Below are 19,306 nucleotides of genomic sequence, written 5' to 3'. Positions count from 1 at the left end.
CATCGACCAACCACACCCCCTTAGACTAAAGCCAATTATATACCAAAAGTGCTATCAACATACTTTAACCAAAGAAACAGGAAAAGGGCAATCCATTCACACCTAGAGAAGTTTGTTAAGGAGGTCTACTCAGTGACTGTTTACCTTTGAATGAGTGAATGGCATATATGCAAACGGTCGTTTTGTCAAAACCGTAATGCCGAAATACGGACATCGAAGGATCAATTGTCGAAAACGGTTTGCTGGAAAACCATTTCCAACAATTGATCCATGTGCTGAATGGGAAAAAAGCCTTCACTTATTTGCCATTCAAACACATGGTGAATCTGCATTGTGTTTTTTTGCAGCCGGACTTGCGTTTTGCACGTCGCACATACAGCTTTCAACTAAATAAAGGTAAACCCTCAGCAACTCATGACTAACAGTGAAAGAAGCAAACAAAGTCAGGAGGAAACACCAACACGTTAACAGAAAAAGCTTCATCTTCACAACCTGGAAGGGATGAATAAAGATGCTATTTAACATATTCTAATATGCTTGTTCTGATAGTGACCATCTAGCCTCATTCCTTCTTACCCAACAGACGCCTCTGTTGCATGCATCCTATTTCAATATAATAAAATGGACATAAAGGTGCTTTAACACCTTTAAATCAATATTTTGATTACGCAGTAACACTACAGCTTTTTGAAAGTAAATGTGACATACTTATTTTAAAGATTTTGATGAAATTAGATTACAATTTACTAACTTACTGGATTCCTTTGGCAAGCACTGGTTTGATCTTTATCTTCCCAAGTTATTCCTGAGGTGTGCAGAATTTCACGAAAAATGGTTTCATGTTGGGGGCACACACCTGTTACATACCCATGTTTAAAATTTACTCAAGTCTTGTAATACAGGTATGACTGAGTGTAAAACTGGAGACATTGCACTTAAATTCTGAGCTTAATTTTCAGCTTAAAGCAGCCAGTGTCCACTGTTAAACACTTCTGGAAGCTAGTGTTAAGAAACGGTCTAAGCACAATTTTGGGATGGCTCTATAATTTACTTTTTTTGTGGAATCCTTAAGCAAACACTGCTAGTCTGACTGTTCTCCCTCAAGTGCAGTGTTAAGCTTTAGTTTTGTAGGGCATGACACAGATCTGTTTGTGGTCAGTCTCCAACTCAGTATATATGTATGTCAGACAATGGATCGTGTTAAGTCCTAATAAGTTTAGATCAATAAATGGGGGGGGGGGGGGTTATACTGCTATTTCTGCATCAACATTTTCTATCATAAGAAGGTGCTAATAAGGATTTTGTGTGTGTGTGTGTGTGTGTGTGTGTGTGTGTGTGTGTGCGTGCACAATTCTTATTGTGAGGAGCAGGTTACACATTTACTTGTGACTGCTAATTGAGTCTTAAGCCTTTATTTTTAAACTCATCAATTCAGTAGTGTTTGTGTGGATGTTTAGTCAAGTAGGCAGCAAAGAATGTGGGTGCCCTGTGCCAGTACTGTGAAACAGCTCTCCACCCCCTCAGCTCAAGTAAAGAGAGGGAAAAAAGTGGTTTAAGCACTTTACTTTATGAGCGGCGTACGACAGATCCACGCACCTCTTCTCTCTTCCATTCTTCTATTCTATTCTTCTTCTATTCTTCCACTGAATAGCAAAAGTAGATGTTCCTTCCAGGCAGGTGGATAGATGCAAGCTCTATGGCACTCATGTTTTAGTTTAAAAAAATAAATAAATAAATAAATCTTCTTTTAAAATGTAGCAAAAGTACAGCTGTGTACACTTACCATAAATGTAGATATTCGAGTGTATTCACTGTTGCAGTCGTCACATTTGCGTTATCTCTGCCAGGGTAGCCCTCAGTTGGCCCGAATACCAGAGGCTTAGTATTTCCGCGTCAGTTGCAGCTGCTCCAGGACTGACGTCAGTGGTATAAAATAAGGCAGCCAACACCACTACAAAAGTTTTTCTTGCCCTGTCAGGAGCCCCCAAGAGGGAGCTAGGTTATGGTGGAAGAACACCACCAGTAGAAAGTAAATACCAAAAATTCCTTGTAAGTAGAGAGAGAGAAGGGGGATGGAGGGAGGGAAACCAGGACTGCAACAGTGAACACACTCAAACATCTACATTTATGGAAAGTGTACACAACTGTACAATGTTCTTCGTGCTTCACTGTTGCAGTCATCACATTTGGGTTGATACCTAAAGCTGAAGAAAAGGGTGCAGGCAGTCAAGAAGACTGGGGGCTGGCTAGGATGCCCTGCAAGACTGCAGTGGCAAAGCCTGCTCTGGATTCGGAGAAGATAGGCAGGTGGTAATGCTTGGTAAAGGGGTGTGTGTGTGTGTGTGTGTGTGTGTGTGTGTGTGTGTGTGTGTGTGTGTGTGTGTGCAAATTAAATTTCAAAGACAGTCTGTGTCAGATACTTGGAGCAGGGACATGAAGCACTGTTTTCACAGAGAGGATGCTAGAGGACTTGGCTTTGACACTACGGCAGAGGACCTAACCCTACATCCAGTGGGGAGTCTTACTGGGGACCTGGAGGGAGACCGATAAATCCAGACCCAGTGGCCTTAAGGGAAATTGTGCATGATGCAGAGAGATCTGCATCTGGAAATACTATGTTTATTGATTTATATTCCAAGTGAATGTCCCTCTCCAGTGTCAGTGGTGAGGATTCAAGCTCCTTGATTACTGGTCCAGAGTGGGGATGTCATACACTTATTAAAAAATACATAAAAAAATGATTGACATGCTTGATTTTACAGAACTGATGCTTACTTGTCAGGCTTTAATGGAATTTGATTACCACTATTAATTCACAACAGTTTTATATTCATCCATTACTAATGTGTTCAGCCTTGTAATAATTTATGGCAACAACTTAATCTCAACGTATCCTGCTGTTTTAAACCAGGATTTCCAAATAAAAGAGTTTAGGGAATTGTTTGTGTGTCTGCGTGCAGTGATGTATCGAACTGAACATGAGCTTGCATACATATATAAACAGGTCATGACAGGTGAATGAGGTTACGACTTAACTTTTTGGCTGCAATCTGACACCTTATTAAGGAAAAAGGGTTTGGGGAAAAAATTGTATTGTATCATCCTAGGGAATACTAGGACATTTTCTAATCTCATTTTAGTTTTGGCAGTCACAAGCTGAGTCACTACAAAAAGACGGGGAAAAGTTTCACTCTGCTGCATCTGCTGGATCTAATATATATTGAATGAATAAACAGTGTACCTTGGCCAGTACATAAGTCTTTCTCTTAAAAGCAATATAGACTACACCCCTTTTGTTGTGAGGCAGGCTTGTCTTCAAATTCTCCTAGCCTGTTTTAGAGTCAAGTTACATATCTGTACAGAGACTGCAATCTCTGACTTTGTTAAAAAGAAAATACTTTATTGGAGACAATGTGATAATTGAGATTGCATTCACTTTTACTTGAAGGAAGTTGTAGCTAAAATTTTCTTCTATTCTGCCTCTTCATACTACGTTTCTAACACTTGGGCTGAACTACACAAAAGACAGGACATCAATTTCTGGATAGCATGCAAGCATAAATGGTGTGTAATAAGGCAAAAATGTTCATAAGACCAAAAATTACCTTGAAAGATGTATAAGACCTATGAAACTGTCCCTAATTTTTGCAGAATGCCCTTGATCTTGCCTGGTATTTTTTATCCTGCCCCTTATAAAACTTTGAATTTTCTGCTAAATCACCGAGGACTACAGTAAGCCAATAATATCAGTTTCATACTTCTTACTGTTGTGAAAAGCAATTTGATACAAAAGCTGTTTTCTAGTAACTTTTTTTATGTGAATCAGTGTAATATTTCGAAAATGTTCTTGACACGGGTCCTTTATCACTCATTATTTTGGGCTCTGTCCAGAATTATTGAGCAAAAAAAAAAAAAAAAAGCTATTAAAGGTTACATTTTATTTCACACTGCCTTCATAACTTTTATAGGATTTACTTGGGAATTCATAATCTATCCAACCAATTTCCTTCATCAATGAAATGCATTAATTAAACCTCTCCCATTCCTCTCCTTTGTAACCTAAAGCAAGAAAAATATTCACCTTCTTTTCTCTAGGCAATGACTTGACTCAGTACACCCCAAAGAAAAGTCCAGTTATGAGGGTACTGGGGATGCAATGCATTCCTCCCCCATAACTTCTGCAGGGACCAATGGAGGCTCCCTTGCTTGTACATGAAGAACAGACTGTTAAGTCTACGTTATGGACTGGTGTCAGCTATTAGGCCAATGCCATTTTCTGAAAAGTTCCAAAATATCCCTTAGTAAAAAGTCTATAATCTTTAACAGGTTAAAGCATGCCAGCAGTGATAGCAAACAGCTCAGAAAGAGAAAATACCTCTCGAAGGCATGTAGATTTAGATTTCTCAACTATAATACATTCAGGATCAGGCTATAATAATTCCTGTACCCGTGAAGCATACTCAGTAAACGTTACCAATGCATGTGCCACTTTAAATGTTATTGTCACAAAAGCATACAAGGAGTGATATCTGGCTACCTTAATGACTTCCTAGGTAATCCCTGTTTTGAGAGCCATTGAAGCAGGAGCGCACTTGATTATTCAGCCTGTACAGGACTTGTTGTTTTAGATTTTCCTCACACTGCCTCTTTCTGTACACAGATTTTTTGTTTGCTTTTTGTTCTTTTTGCTGCGCTTCCTAACACTATTTTCCACATTATGAATTTTTTAATATTTTTTTTTAGCAATCTGAATATATTTTTCTTATTCAAAATGAAAATAGACATTTCAAATCATGAATTCAGACTTTATTAGACATCTGACAAACAGCACAAGAGTGTAAGTTGTGAGCAGTCTCTGAACACAATTAGCAAAGTGATCACCTTTCACAGGGATTTATCTGGGACTAGCACACCTACTCATTTGTTTAAGGGTAGTCACACATTTTCCCCTGGACAAAAGCCAAGGTAACGACTTTCCGTCACATTTTCATAAAAAAAGTAAATACAGGCAGGCATGTATGCCCAAAGTAGTAAGAACCTGGAGCACCAAACAGAGTTTACAATTGGTCCCAAATGATGAGAAGGAAAGACTGCATACCAACAAAGGATATGTATGGAAACCTTACTCCACCTATGCCACTGTCTTTGAAGGCAGGAGACTAAAATTAGCTTTCATGGGGAACACAGACATTTTTGAAAAAGTACCTGGTCCAATACAAAATCAAACACTGGTTTAACCTAATGCACCCAAAATGGCTACTATACCCAGGATGTAAGTGCATGGACAAGACTAAACACTATTTCCACAAGTTAATCCACAGTGTTGGAGGTGTAGTACAGAACTGAGGGGAATTGGGAACATATATTTTGGTCCTGTCCAAAACTGAAGTCTTTTCTTGGGGAGCTTCTTTTAACAATAAATAACATCTTGGGTTCTCAGTGGTAGATGGGGATGGAACAGTACTTGCTGAGCTGGGGTGTAAATACTGAAACTGGCACAAATTAAAGCCCTAACCGAACTGTTATTAACAGTGAAAGTCATAAAAGTACAGTTGTGAGCCCTTACTATAAATGTAGATGTTCGAGTGTATTCACTGTTGCAGTCATTACATTTGGGTAATCTGCTGGCAGGTTATCTTCAGTCGGCCTGAATTCCAAAGTCTTGGGTCCTGCGTCGGTTGCTGTCTCTTCTTCCATGATGTCAGGTCGTCAGGGGTATAAGAGAGACAGCCGACACCATTTTCTTTAGCTTTTCTTGCCCCAGATGTCAGGTGCCCTCCAAATGGGGAGCAAAAATATATATAAACTATATATACATGCAACAACATAAACTTTACCTTCATCTAAAAGCAAATAAACCACAAAGGCTGTAGAATATAGTGAAGGAAAGATTAACTCCAGAATAAAAGGGGGATGGCAGGCGGGTAAACCTGGACTGCAGCAGTGAATACACTCGAACATCTACATTTTTGGTAAGTGTACACAACTGTACTATGTTCGTGTTTCACTGTTGCAGTCATTACATTTCGGTAGAATCCCAAAGCTATGGATGGGAGGCTGGAGCTAAACTGCATTAGGGGCGGCTATAAGGCCCTGCAGAACTGCAGCGGCAAAGCCTGCCCTGGACTTAGAGAAGAGAGGTAAATGATAATACTTTGTAAAAGTATGAACAGAACTCCAAGTAGCAGCTTCTAGAATGTCTTTGGTTGGTACTCCTCTGAGAAAAGCTGCTGATGTAGCTGCAGCCCTAGTGGAATGAGACCTAATGCCCTTGGGCACCGGTTTACCATGATGTAAGTAGCAGAAACGAATGCAGTGGCTTATCCACTTTGAAATAGTCTGCTTTGAAACAGCCTTTCCCTCTGATCCTGCAGCAAATGCCACCAGGAGCTGCTCAGTTTTTCTTACAGCTTTAGTCCTGCTCAAGTAGAATCTTAGTTGTCTGTGTACATCCAAGGAATGCAGAATCCATTGATCCTCCTTGTTCTGTGGATTTGGATAAAAAGTTGGCAGATGAATAGTTTGGTTAAGAGCCACACTGGAAACCACCTTAGGCATATAGGAAGGATTGGTCCTGAGGGACACCCTGTCTGGGTAAAATATGATAAAATGCTCCACAGCCATGAGGGCCTGTAGCTCTGAAACCCTTCTTGCTGAAGTAATTGCCATGAGCAAAGCTGTTTTCCATGATAAAAACTTTATATCCGCAGTAGCAGCTGGTTCAAATGGAGGCAGGGTGAGCTTTTCCAACACAAAATTGAGGTCCCATGCAGGAATTGGTGATCTTCTGGGAGGCCTTAAATTTTTGACCCCTCTAAGATACTGTTTTAGCAAAGGGTGAGAAAAAAATCGGTGGCTCTGTGTTGTAATGAGCCGAGATGGCAGAGGCATGGATTTTTATTGATGAAAAAGATAGGCCTTTGTCAAGCATCTCAGTCAAGTATTGTAAAATCTGAGGAATATTTGGCTCTGCTGTGTCAGTTCCTTGTGCTTGGTTCCAAGCACAGAATCTCTTCCATTTATCAGCATAAGATAGGCCTTCTGGCTTCCAAAATTAAATCCATCACAGATTTACTGAGAGGTGGTGTTTGAATAAATACATGATCAGCCATGGTGCCAGGTTCAGTGTTTGGAGCTGATTCTGCAGGATCTGATTTTTTTGCTGAGACAGTGAGGTATTTGAAGCAAGTACCAAGCTGGGAATTGAGACATATTCCTTAGGATTGGATACCAGTGTTGGCGGGGCCAGTCCGGGGCAATTAGTATCATTTTTGTTTTTTCTTGTCTTACCTTTAGTAGGACCTTGGGAAGAAGAGGCAGAGGAGAAAAGGCGTAAACTGATAGGCTTTTCCAACTGAAGGATAGGGCATCCACTTTCCATGCTTGTCTGTGATAAGTCCTTGTGCAGAATTTGTCCAGTTGATAATTCCGAGGAAAGGCAAATAGGTCCATGTCCGGGCTCCCCCATTTCTTTGTTGTCATGCTGAAGACTTGTGGATCCAGTTTCCACTCGTGAGGGTCCATAAGGTTTCTGCTCAAGTCGTCTGTCAGAGTATTTTGCTTTCCTGGCAGGAATTGAGCTTGAAGATGTACTTGGTAAGTCAAGGCTGTGTCCCACAGTGCCATGGCTAGTCTGCAAAGGGGGTATGAGTGTGTGCCCCCCTGCTTATGTACCACATAACCGTGGTGGTGTCCGTCTTTATCAGTAGTTGTCCTGGATGAAGTAAGCCCTTGAAGGCTATCAGGGCATTTTGAACAGCTAAAATCTCTTTTTGGTTGATATGCAGATGCATTTGTTTTGGGGTCCATATGCCCCGAATGCATCTTCCTGCAGATGGCCCCTCCATGCATAGTCTGATGCATCTGTAGCTAAGGTTTGGCTGGCAGGGGGTAGAGTGAAAGACCATCCCATGTTTTGGTGACATGCTTCTGCCCACCAAAGAAACTCCTGTTGTAGGCAGGGAATGAGAGGAATCATTGTTTCCAGACCGTGACAATGTTGACTCCATACACTTTTTAGGTACTACTGTAGTTTCCTCATATGCACTCTTGCATATGGAATCAGTAGAATGCAGGATGCCATGAACCCCAAAGCCTGTAGAATTTGTCTTGCAGATAACTGGGTTTTTGTTGCCATCTGTTTGAAGTAAATAGTCAGTTGCCTTTGTTTGCATGGCGTGAGGAAAGCCATCTGGGCAGTTGTATTCAAGCTTGCACCCAGGAATGTTATCTTTTGAGAGGGTACAAGTTGTGATTTCTTTTCATTTATTGTGTACCCTAGGCATGTTAGAAGCCTTTTCACAAATGCCAGATGCTGAAGAAGAATGTCCTTGTTCTCTGCTTGAATGAGACAGTCATCCAAGTAAGGATAAATTTGTATACTTCTTTGTCTGCAAAATGCAATTACTGGTGCCAGGCACTTTGTAAAGACACTGGGTGTAGTACATAAGCCAAAGGGCAGTGCAGAAAATTAGTAATGCATAAAGCCAGCATTGAAACGGAGCTATCTTCTGCACGATTCCCTTATTGGGATATGCAGGCATGCCTCTTTTAAGTCTAAAGTCACTAGCCAAGCGTTCTTGCCCAGCATGGGCAGAAGCTGCTGCAAAGTTATCATTTTGAATTTTGGAATGTCCAGGAATGTGTTCAAAATTGATAAATCCAGTATTGGGCGCCAGGCCTGGTCTTTTTTGGGTACCAAGAACAGTCTTGAGTAAAACCTTTGTCCTTTTTCCTGTTCTGGCACTGGCTGAATAGCCCCCATATCCATGAGGGATGTAACTTGTTTCTGTGCCTCTGCCCATTGATTTTTTGGCAGATCTAGCCAACCGTTTGGAATTGGCAGAGTGCGGAAGTTGAATCTGTATTCCCTGGGATACTAAGTTCAATACCCACTTGTCATGGGTTATTAACTGCCAATTTTGAGCATAAAGTGATAATTTCCCGCTAAGGGAGCTGCCAAAAGTTAAGTGCTTGGTGATGGCAGAAGGAAGTCACTGAGACGGTTTACTGTAGGGTTGTGTTTTATTTCCCCCAGATTTGGAGGTAGAGGCACCCCCATTGCTTTGACCTGTAAGAATCCTGTGACTGGTATCTAGAACCTTTAGGGTGCCTGGATTTGCCCCGTGGAGCTCTGTCGGATACAGGAAAGGACCAATTTTTTGTAGGCCAGTGTCTACTGAATCTTGGTGGCTGCACTTGTAAGAAATCTTTTACAGTTTGCATAGACTTAGCTTTGTCTTCCATTTTCTTTAAAACCTCTTCTGCCTTAATACCAAATAGAGCATCATGCTGTAAAGGTGCATCCAGCAATTTAGCTTTAACATGATCACGCAAATTTTGCTCTTTTAGCCAGGCATGCCTTCTAATCACAGATCCAGTAATTGCGGCCCTGCAGGAGGCCTCTAAGGAATCAAAACCACATTGCAAAGTATGCTTTCCAACTTGTTCTGCTGCATGCAATAATTCCTGCAATTCTTTATTTTCTGCACATTCAGAAATCAACATTTTCTGTTTCAGTAATCCCATAACATGCTGTTGATACTTAAGCATATGAAACTGGCAATTTAAGGCCCTAATTGCCAAGGTTGCGGATGTATAAACCTTCTTTCCCCATCTATCCAGTGCCCTGGAATCTTTATCAGAGGGGATAGGATTTTGTGCTGATGAGGCCTTTACACCTTTTGGACCCTGTGAAATAGTTTCAGGGTCAGCAGCACGGTTTTTAAATAAAAATGTGTGAATTAGGAACCCTGTGATATCTGTCTGGCTTGCTAGGAGCCGGAGGTAAGGAATCTGCTGTCAATCTCTACTCCAAAAACACATAATCCACAATGTCTAAAACAGGAGGTACGGTTAAAGGCCTATGCTGAGGGAGAAGGAAATCCCTAAGCCTCTTTTTTGATTCTGTGAAATCTTGACTCTCACAGTGAAAATGCTCCCTCAAAGTATGCAAGGTTTCTCCAAAGGAATAATCTTCAGGAGGAGATGCAGATGGGACAGATTCCTCTGCATCAGAATCCTCATATTGTGGTATAGAAAATTCCTGATCAGAAGAAATAGAAACCTGATCTGAAGATTCATAATCAGTGTCTTGCCTAGGCCTCTTATCAGGAGGGGGTTGGGAACCCCTGATCAAGGTAATTAGGTCTTCAGCCATTTTGATCATCTGCTTTTTGGGCATAGAGGCCTGAGCACGTAGCTCATGCGTCAGCTTTTTAGCTTTAGAAGTTGCTTTTGTCTTTGATTTTGAAGCTGGCGTCAGTTTTACATAGAAATGCTGAGGCCTGAAGACACCCTCAGAAGCCGGTGCCTGCTCAGTGGCTCCAGACTCATCAGAGGGAGAGATATCCATGGGTACAATACTTTGAGAATCTCACGGCATGCCAGACTCCACATGGGTCTCGGTAGAGGCCTGTGACTTGAAAGTAGTGGGTATCACGGGCTTGAAAAGCACCTCACTGAGTACCGGCGAACCGGCGACTGGCTTAGGAGAAGCTTCGTCAGTTTTGGACCTCGACAGTTTGTCTCTGTCCTTTTCTTTGCGTTTTTTTGTGAACTCTGGTAGTCGGATTGCTGTCCGACGACATTTCAGGATAGTTAAATCTGTTTCCAAAATATTTTGAAGCAAAGATATACCGATGCTTAATAGTGCATTGGTTAAATCTAGCACAAAATCGACAGCTAGGCATGTTATGATCAGGGTCTAGGCAAGGAATACAGTACAAATGGAAATCCTTATGAGGTATTTGCTTCCCACAAGTAATGCAATTATTAACTTTTACTGACATCGGTATGGAGCAAGAAAAAGTTTCCCCAACTGGATACTTAGCTTTAGTGAAGACTTCGGTTCTGAAACTCGAATTCGAAAATTTCAGGAGTCGGCTGACCGGCACTTGCGAACTGCTTCTGCTTCGGGCATCGCGTGGCAAGAAAGACTAAAGAAAATGGTGTCAGCTGCCTGTTTTATACTCCTGATGACCTGACGTCATGGAAGAAGAGACGGCAACCGACGCAGGACCCAAGACTTTGGAATTCAGGCCGACTGAGGGCAACCTGCCAGCAGATTACCCAAATGTAATGACTGCAACAGTGAAACACGAAAAACATCTGTAAGTGGGAAAAAAATGACTCTAAAAACAGGGGATGTGCTGGAAACAATGAATAAGCTGCAAGGACTGGAGACAAAATACAAGGGGGGTGCAACTTAGCAAGCTGCATACTTTAAATGGAACATAAGAAAACAATATATATCCAGAATGCAAATGGGGGAAAAAAGTTAAGAACTGCAGGGAGTAGAGTTTGGAAACAACATGGGTGGACCTAAAGCAGAAGTGTATGAAGAAAGATAAAAGTATTCAGTAATTAAAGGTGCTTGATCTAACCCTGTATAATACCCTAGGTATTCTGTGCACATGACTTACTAAGAGAATATACACAAGGTTCGAATAAAGAACTGTAACTACTGGATGGACTTAAGTGATAAAACTTAAATGGTTGTAAATGGATATTACACGAACTGTATAAAAGACCAACCTGATGAACAGTATATGCATGCAACATAAAAGTTGGAACTAGGCATTTAACAAAAAAAGCAGTTATACATAAAAGTTGGTAATAATAACTATATAAGAAAACAATGCTTTCTGTAATGTCTTTCAATTTAAACGGTCTTACATATTATTATAAAAAAGAGAAAGTAGTGAGCTATATTAAAAAATGTAGAGTGCAAATAGCTATGCTACAGGAGACACACCTGGAAAGAAATGAACATGTGAATTTGATAAGGAAAGGTTTTCAGGATGGTTATTCAGGGGAATACCTGGGACAAAGGAAAAGAGGAGTACTTACATTAACTGCAAGAGGAGCTCCAATAGCAATAGAAGAGGGGTGAAAAAGATAATAATAGAAGATGCATAGTATTAATGGACTACTGGCTAGGGAATAGGGTTACACTGGCATGTATTTACATGCCCCCCCTAAAACTGCTATAATGGAGCTTAAGAAAATTCTGGGAGAAATAATCAGCTTTCAGCAAGAAATATTACCGATAAGTGGAGACTGGAATTTGATTTGCAACAGTGAAGATGTGTCTGGGAGGCCTACAAGGGAAAATATAACAAAGAAGGGTAGACTGTTGAAGAAATTTATGAAAATGTTTGGTACGGAAGATGTGAACTCTGTACTAGGCGTATGGAGCGAATTTACATATTATTCACAGAGATACAAAAACTGGGTTAGGCTAGATAAGATTGTATCTCTCACAGGAATATGTGCATTTAATTGAAGGTCTTGAAATGCACCCAATAACTATTTCAGATCATGCACCAATAATAACTAAAATAAAAACGCAAGTTAATAAAATAAAAATGAGACACTGGCGCTTTCCCACCTATCAGTTAAAAAGAGAGGAACTTAAGGAATGGGTTTTGGAATTAATTCGGGAGTTATTAGAGAACATAGACTTTTCTTCTGAAAACATAGCTAGAGAGTGGGATAAAATTAAAGTGGAGTTAAAAATAGGGTGGGAATAAAAGAAAGGGAGATATGGTTAAGAAGTAACGAAAATTATTTAGATGGACCGGCAAATGTTAAAGTATTGCAAAAAAGGGGGAATCTCTCAGAACAAGTAAAGGAGTTACTGTAGCATGCTAAACAGAAAATAAGTGATTACCTCGATAATCTGCACAAGTTTATAAATATTGATGTTAAGCAACCTTTTTTTTTTTGATAATTCTAGAGGACAAAAACGTTTAGTAGAACAACTCAAGCACCAGAAAGTAGAAATGGCTGTCACCAAGCGTAGGGAGCCTATAACAAGGAAGAGGATCCTATAACAAGGAAGAGAACAAGAGATCCTTTAGAAGTATTAGAAATATTTCGGAAATGTTATCAAAGCTTGTATAAAGCAGAGAAATATGAAAATCAAGAAAAGGTATAAATGGAAATGTTTATGGAAGAATTAAATACACCAAGGTTAGAGGCAGATGAGGCTCAATTACTAACAGGACAGAAAGAGAGGAGATGAGAAAGACTCTGTATAACCAATCTATAGGAAAGTCCCCAGGAATGGATGGTATATTCCTGTGGAAGGTTGGAAGTAAGGAAGGGAAAAAAACTGAAAGATCTGGAATGTTTTGTTTAACAGTATTTTAAGAGGAAGAGAAGTACCAGCATCCTGGAAGAAGGCGGTGGTAAAAGTTATGCCGAAAGAGAGTAAAGAAACATTGGATCCGACTTCATACAGGCCCATTTCAATACTAAACCATGATTATAAAGTGTTTATGTCTATAACGGCTAAAGAATTGCAAAAGTGATACCAAAATTGATGGATATGGATCAGTGTGGTTTTGTGGAGGGGAGGCAAATATTTGACATTAACAGAACACTGATGATCCAGAGGGAAGCAGAATGTAAGGCAATACCATTGTTGTTGGTGGGTCTTGATGCAGAGAAAGCATTTGATAGAGTAGACTGGGACTTCATGAGCAAGGCAATGGAAGCATTTGCTTTCCCTGATCCAACTATAAGGTTGATTAGAAGTATATATGATGGATTGGAGGTGAAAATTAAAGTGGGTGGGGGTCCTCTCTGCTAACTTCTGCTTGAGTAGAGGAAGCAGGCAGGGTTGTCTGCGTTCCCCCTTTGTTGTTTGCATTACATTTAGAACCACTGGCAAAGAAAATAAAGGACTCAGAAATTCAAGGATATAATTGGTATGGTAGTCAGGAAAAGCTGGCCCTATTTGTAGATATTGTTTTATACATGGCAAGCCCAGAAAGGGACACCAAAGTGTTGTGGAACATTTTAGGACAGTTTCAAATCTTCTCGGGATGCAAAATTAATGAAGCTACAACAAAGGCAATAGCGGTAAATTATGTACCCACACACGAATTGGTCCAATAATATCTAGATTTACAGGGACATGATAAAATGAAGTATTTCGAAGTATGGATTAGAAATGACTCTGTTGTGGCAGCTAAGCATATGTAGGAAGAGACTAAACAAAATAATACAACAAACTGAGAAAGCGAAAGCTTTGCAATATGGATGTGGATACAAAAATACAAGCTATTAACATGTTTTTAGTCCCTTTAGCCTTATACAAAGGTCAGGCATGTTTTTATTAACTAGAGGAAAAGCTGTATATAGCAAGTAAAAAAAGAGCTGAAGGATTTTATCTGGGAAGGGAAGACAGCAAGGGTCAAGTGGGATAAACTGATTCTTCCAACAGAACAAGGAGGACTAGGATTACCCAATTTGAGGGGGTATTTTAGAGCAACACAGTTAAGGCTCTTATGCATAAGCACAAGCCAAAAACTATAATTCAGAGGGGAAAGGAATAATGATGATACAGGGAGGAAGTTCAAGAGTTAAGGAGAGATTGGGATTTTGGACGCAGACTCTTAAGGAGAACAACAAAAATCAAACAGAGTATTATATTCACAAAATGGCAGGGAGTATTCTAAGAACTAAACCAGCATGAGAATGGAGAAAAGTGATTTGGCTGATAGGGATGACTGTAGTTAGGGATACAGATAATACGCAAGAGGGGGCTGGAATTTATTGGAGAAAAATGGCAAAGGAACCAAGATATTGGGAGCAAATAACTAGAAAGGGAAAGGTAACAGAATGGGAAGAGGCCAAGAATTTACTTGGACTGCAGGTTAGAAATTGCCTACTCTACCAAGGAGTGATATCAGTGTATAGGCAAAGAAAAAGAAAAAGAGAGGGCTCCTGAATGAAAAGACCAGCACTGGTAGAGTTTTTTAATAGAATCTATCACAGAAGCTGCTGCTAAAAAGGAATAATTAGTAAATCATATAAAATATTGCATGATATGATAATTATAAGAATCAGCCAGAGGAGTTTAGGAAGGATTGGTAAGAGAGATTGGATAAGCAATTCACAAAGAGACAATGGGGGGAATATATGTATATCTTCCAAATATGCAAAGTCTAGAAGATTTAGGATCTTTGCCTGGAACTATTTACATAGGTATTTTTATACCCCCAAGTGGACTCCAACAAATTTTTCCTCAAGTGGATAGCAAATGTTGTAGGTGTGACTGCCTAGAAAGAGGTGGCTAGGACCACTCTCGAAGATAATTGGTGAGAGGATTGGATTGACTGGGGAGATTATTTTTTGAGCTATGATACAGAATCGGAATTGCCTAGACACAATAAAAGCTTGCGAGGTCTAATTATGGTGACTGCCATAAAGCAATTACTAGAAAATGGAAATCAAAGTCTAGCCCAACTTTACTAGAAGTAATAAATATAGTTACAGAGATAAAACAAGTGGAATTGGGATATTTAGAAAAGGGAAGGAGCAAAGTACATAGGAAAAATGGGAATTGTGGGAACAATTTATGTAGAAAAGGAATGAAGTTTAAGAGGCAGGATTTGAATGAGCCATATAATGCTTACCTGACAGCAACTGGACAGATTATAACTGATGTATAATGTTTGCAACTACAGTTGTTTCGGTGATGTCTGTGATGTTTCATTTTTAAAACTAAAGTGGTGTCATTTTGTTTGTTTTTCATTTATATAAATATCAGATTGCTTCTATAATGTGTGAAAATTTAAATAATGATGTTTGTGGAAAAAAAACTTAAATGGTTATGAGACTAAATTCCAGTATACGAGACAAATGTACTACTGTATGTGGATGGCATTTGATGCGAACTGTATTCTGTATGTCTAAACTGAGCAGCCAAGTGCTCTGGATTGTGCTGAATGTTCCGCATTTGTGATCGATTTTGCCCACTGTTCCACACTGAACAGTGGTGTCTCCGCTTTGCGATTTCTGACTGGCTCGTATACCACAATTACAGCCAATAGGCATTGAGGTATATGAGCCAATCAAGTAACTACACCTCCGGCAAAGGGAGCTAATCAGGAGGCACAAAATGCAGCCTGAGCTAATCATTTACCAGTTTTCCTGGCACTGCAATACCTTCAAGCTGAGGAGAATTCATTGGAACAGTAATTCGCTCTGGACACGGATAAGATCAAGGTGCTGCTAAGGGGGTGGTGCTCAACCTCAATAAAAATCTCTTGTATGTGGTGGTTTGACATGGTATGGGTTAGTTTCAGGTTAGGTGGTGAAATGCTGTAATTCAAAGAACTTTTGTCTTCCATGTCGCCATCTGAGAGAAACGTTTCTGTAAAGGAGCTTCACAAGTTCAGCAGAATGCTACATACGTGTAAGATACCTCTGTATGTGCTCATGAACCATAAACAGCAGCTTATGCAGGTCAGAGTGACTTGTGCGCTGCATACAGCCATGTACAAATCTCTTGCATGAGCCTTATAATGTGGTGGTGATGCATGCCTCATCTGCATAAATCTCAACTGTACAGATTTTCGCAGAATGTTTAGATATTTGCCTCATATTTTTGGTATGAATCTTTGAAATTTGTTCCCGTTTGATTGAGAGATAGTTGAGGGGTTAGGGCAGGAGAAGAAAAAAAAAAACTCTGCCTGCATCATGACTGCCAACAGTACCTGATTTTTCACATATTTTCATCCTTCAAAAAAATGTATGATTTATTTCTAGTACCTTGGAAAGGATTGCTCTTGGACATTAGACAGTAATGTGATCATGTCTATCTTAACTAAATTAAATGTTGATCTTTTTACTAATGGGCACTAAAGTTAACTAGATGTTGTTTGTCTGCTGGTGTTTCTGCTGCTATGCCTGCCAGGGTTGGCCTTAAGTCACGTGGTGTCCTAGGTAAAAGGGCTCCACAGTGCCCCCCCCCCCAATACCACCTGGTGCCCCATCTTGGTCTATTTACACCATCCAGTTTACTGGAAAACTGCTCCTGCTAGACCAGCAGCCTAGGCTGCCACCTAGTTGGCCTATGCCTAAGGCCATCTATGGCACCTGCTACCATTGTGCTACTCTTCTTGCAAGTGGTAGTCAGGGAGAAAAAGGATTTTATTTGTTAATTTCATTAATTTACGTATCTAGTTTTGCAGAAAGATGATGTAGAATTGGGAAAAGGCAAGTTTTTATTTTATTTTTTTTGAACTGGTTAACACCCATTGCTCATAATGGCATCCAAACATGTTTTGAGACAGGCTTCCTTAACTAAGTGACTTACTAATTAATATAAAGCAGTATCAGAAACAAAAAGGCATAATAATAAGATTACATTAAGTTTTTTTAGTCTGGGAATGCCCTACAGTGAAAATATTCATTGTTAGCCACTCACTGTTCATATTTTCATTTATACATTCTTATTTTTAAAACTGGGAGAGCTATAAGTGAATCAGCATTCTTCAAACTTGCCTGTATGTAAATATGGGGTGTGTGTGTGTGTGTGTGTGTGTGTGTGCGTGTGTGTATCTAATGACAGACTTGACAAAGACAGTGTCAGTATCTGCATGTGCGAAACAAATCAATGCACCTTTGCTACAGACAGTTTGTTACGGGCAAAGTGATTGTGTGTGTGTGTTGGAAGTTTGTTACGGGCAAAGTGATTTTGATTGTATGTATGTTGGAAACGACGTGGAGGTGTTAGAAAAGCTGAAGAGCATTTTTTTAATAGCTGCACTTGAATACTGTTATGTAGTGATTTTCTGCTGACTATTTTTATTTACCGACACTTGTTTTACTGAATTTTACAAATGTACAATATTAGCTAACTTAATACTTCTGGCAGAAAGCCCACTTCATCTAGGCCTCACAGAAATGCGTTTCCACACAGTGCAAAAATAGGGTGTTCCACATCTTGACAGTTTGTCACAAATTGCTAGAGTTTGTACTCCACACTGGCCTCTAAAGAGATTGAGACCTATGTGTATGAATGAAGCAGCTAATAAAAACAAATCTGTTTTATTGTCTACACTAAACACTATGTATATCCCCCCCCCCCCCCCCACACACACACACACCCCGTATGTACTAACATGTACATAAACAATAAACACTGCATTTACTGCTGCTCATGTGTGCCGGAGTGCGGCTGAAAAGGGTTCAGAAAGGACAGTTCACTTACCCAGTTTACAAATAAATGAAATGAGACACAGATATATATAAACAGAGGTCAGAGGCTCTGAAACTAACAAAAAGGCTCATTAGAAGGATATATAAAGACCTACTGGAAAAGTTAAAGAATGTAGAGAAAAGTTTTAGATGGTTGGCAAGAACAAACAGGAAATAATAAGTGAAACATAATGGTATGACATTTGGAACTACCCAAAGAGGGCTAACAGATCCAGGAAGTTAAGAATGTTTGCAAGGAAATACCAACACAACTAGTTTTTTTACTCCAGAGGTACTGAACAAAATATTTCCAAAGGTTAATACAAGGTGTTGGAGGTGTAGTACAAGGCAGAGGAAGAGTTGAGAGCATCTATTTTTGTTCTGTCTGAAACTAAAGCCTTTCCTGGGGAAACTCTAATCACAAGAATAAATACCTTTAGTTCTCAGTGGCAAATGGGGAAGGGACATTACATGATGAACTGGGGTGTAAATATTGATAAACTGGCACAAATTAATGCCCTAACAGAACTACTAATAGTTTCTGACTTGCCACAATTATGGGAAGTGTTTCAAACAATGAATATGTTTTGCAAGGACTGGAGATAAGAAATGGGGGGGGTGGTCTAGTAAGCTGCACACTTCAAAATGAACAGACATAACTGGTACATCCAACTGTTTAGAAGTGAAAGTAGTTAATATTCCTAAAAACAATGGGAAGGTGCATTTAGGAAAAAGCATGGCTAAAGATGAAACAGAAGTACTTCTAGGTTCATTACCTAACCCTATATGCGTAAGTCTAGGCATTCCATGGACATTACTTAGTTAAGACAAAATCTGTACAAGCAATGTTGAAAGAACTGCACCACTGCACGGTCTTAAGTCATAATGGTTACTGAATAGTAAGCAAATTTCCATGTCACAATACAAGTATACCACACAAGAGGATTGTACTTGATGTGAATTGTATCTTCTAGTTTTGAATAAAGCAACTAAAAAAACGACAAGCGCATTATTTACAAAATTTGCATTAACGAATAGCATAGTTTACTTGTCGTGGATTAAATGCCACATGGCTTAGAACTGTAGTCAATGTTTTTAAGGCAGATTAATGTTGGATAGGGGACAGTTTGGTGGAAGGCAAGTTGTTTATCGAAAGTAAAATGAAACAGCTACAGTGGAGGCTGAAGGGAAGGAGTAATGGACTTACAGCAGCATTTGCCTCCATCTGTGAGATATTATAGCAATAACGCACGCCTGGGTGTGGGTAATGCTGTATTTACCCACGGTTGGTGTGGTTTGGTCATGAGGG

General features: G+C 39.8%; 1 protein-coding gene across 4 annotated transcripts in view; it reads right to left on the bottom strand.

Annotated features, from left to right (window-relative positions):
* ANO5 (anoctamin 5) overlaps nt 1-19,306 on the bottom strand; it is a 1,890,652-nt gene that overhangs the window by 54,884 nt on the left and 1,816,462 nt on the right. The window lies entirely within an intron of this gene.

Source organism: Protopterus annectens, chromosome 9.part0 (genome assembly GCF_019279795.1).
Source record: "Protopterus annectens isolate FY-2018-M chromosome 9.part0, PAN1.0, whole genome shotgun sequence".
Lineage (NCBI taxonomy): Eukaryota > Metazoa > Chordata > Ceratodontiformes > Protopteridae > Protopterus > Protopterus annectens.
The sequence above is the reverse complement of the archived record's forward strand: the minus strand, read 5'-3'. Positions and strand labels throughout refer to the sequence as shown.